General features: G+C 43.4%; 1 pseudogene; it reads right to left on the bottom strand.

Moving 5' to 3' along the window:
• Nucleotides 1-389: 389 nt before the first annotated feature.
• On the bottom strand, nucleotides 390-1,400 carry LOC103162338 (annotated as a pseudogene).
• Between the last annotated feature and the right edge of the window lie 570 nt (nucleotides 1,401-1,970).

The following is a 1,970-nucleotide window of genomic DNA, read 5'->3' as shown; positions in this document are numbered from 1 at the left end:
AGATACCATGCTCTAGGCAACAGCAGTCCCAGAAGGCATTGCCAATCAGGGACCAGCCTGGCCAATGTGGATGGAGTTGTACTCACACATGGTAGCTATAGGTTAGGAGGTGAAGACATCAGGGCTAGACACAAGGTCCTGGTTACCATTCCCAGCAAGCTAAGAATCACAGGGAATAAAGCATAGGTTCTAATACTTTTCAACAAAGGTCTTCTCCCATTTTTATCTTTATTCTTTTGTATGTTTTACATATAAACTATCTAAATACAGCTTTATATACTTTTTCATAGGTACATAGGTCTCCCTTTAAGACAGTGGTCTAAAACTCTACTTTAAGTTCAAGCCCTTGGCAACATAGTATCTTTCCCTGCCATTCCATGTCTTTGTCATCACTCCAAGTAATGCAGGCATTTCCCTAGTGTCCTTTTCACAGCTGCCTTCACCTCCTTGTTTTTCAGGCTATAGATGAGGGGATTCAGCATGGGTGTGACTGTGCTGTACTGCAAGGAGGAGAGCAAATTGAGGGAAGAACCAGATATGGGCATAAGATAATGAACCAAACCTGACCCCCAAAACAGGACCTTGGCTATGAGGTGGGAAGAACAAGTATTAAATGTCTTGCTCAGCTCTGTGGTGGATTTCATGCTCAGGATGGTGGAGACAATGCGGGCATAAGAAAAGAAGATTGGGAGAAAGGTTCCCAGCCCATGAAGCAAGGTGGAGCAGATCAAGATGTCAACATTGATGGAGATGTCAGAGCAAGACAGAGGAAAGAGAGAGGGCAGCTCATACATATAGTGGTGTATGGTGGTGGCTTCACAGAAGTCCAAGTTGACAGCCAAGAGCACAGCCAGACTGTAGGAGAGCAGGACCAGCTTCTGACAGAGTTCATTGCTCATTATCTGGCCATAGAGCAGTGGGTGGAGTCATAGGCCATCATTGAGAGAAGAAAGGCTTCAGTACCCACAGTGATGAATATGAGGAAGACCTGAGCCAGGCAGCCCTCTATGGAGATGCTTTTCTTCTCAGACAGGAGGTCCTTCAGCAGCTTCCGTACCGTAACGGACAAGAAGCAAAGGTCCAGGAAGGACAGGTTGCTTAAGAAGCTGGGTGTATGGAAGGTGGGAGTCAGCCCTGATCACTAGCATCAACATCAGGTTTTTATCTTTATTCTTACAGTTACTTAAAACTTACAAGAGACTTAAGTAATCTTAACATTAGTTTCTTTCTTTGTTTTTGAGATAGGATGTTACCATGTTTCCCAGACCAGTCTCAAGATCCTAGGCTCAAGCTATTCTCCTGCCTCACTCTCCAAGATAGCTTGGGCCATAGGGTCACAAAGTTACATTTAATGAGTACTTACCTTGTGCTTCATCCAATGCCAGGCACTCTCTATGCATTATGTAGTCTGGCCCTGTGAGGAAAAGTTAGGCTTCTAACAGAGGAGAGACTGATTCTCAGGGGTGATACAGCACCACCAAAGGGGTACAGCTTACCAAGATCAGAACCAGTATTTGACATCATCTTGCCCCCTGAGAAAATGTGTTTTGAGTTAGGCTCTCATGTCTCACTGAGTATCCCAGGCTGACCATAATCTCCTGAGTGCTGGGTTTACAAGTGTGGGGACCATGACGGTTCCTTTCCCTTGTATGTTGCTTGATTTTTTTTTTTTTTTTTGTATTTCACCTGGCCTTTCCAGCCAGCTGGTATCACGTAGAAAATCAGATATTGCGATTTATTGTGATTCATTACTCATGACATTTTCTAAACACACAGAAGGCTGTAGCATCAAAATATAAATCCATGGCCTGAATTTAAAATTTTCTTCAAATTCACAGATCTTGTGTCTCTATTTGCTCTTTTTTTGGGGGGGGGCGTTGGGTAAATGCTACTTTAACAAAATATGGAGGAAGAATGGTTTATTCCTTATTTTTCAGCGTTTTCAAAGGAGCAGATTCATTTCTGCTTAG

This window comes from Cricetulus griseus (assembly GCF_003668045.3).
Source record: "Cricetulus griseus strain 17A/GY chromosome 1 unlocalized genomic scaffold, alternate assembly CriGri-PICRH-1.0 chr1_1, whole genome shotgun sequence".
Taxonomy (NCBI): Eukaryota; Metazoa; Chordata; class Mammalia; order Rodentia; family Cricetidae; genus Cricetulus; species Cricetulus griseus.
This window is presented reverse-complemented; position numbering and strand designations above follow the sequence as displayed.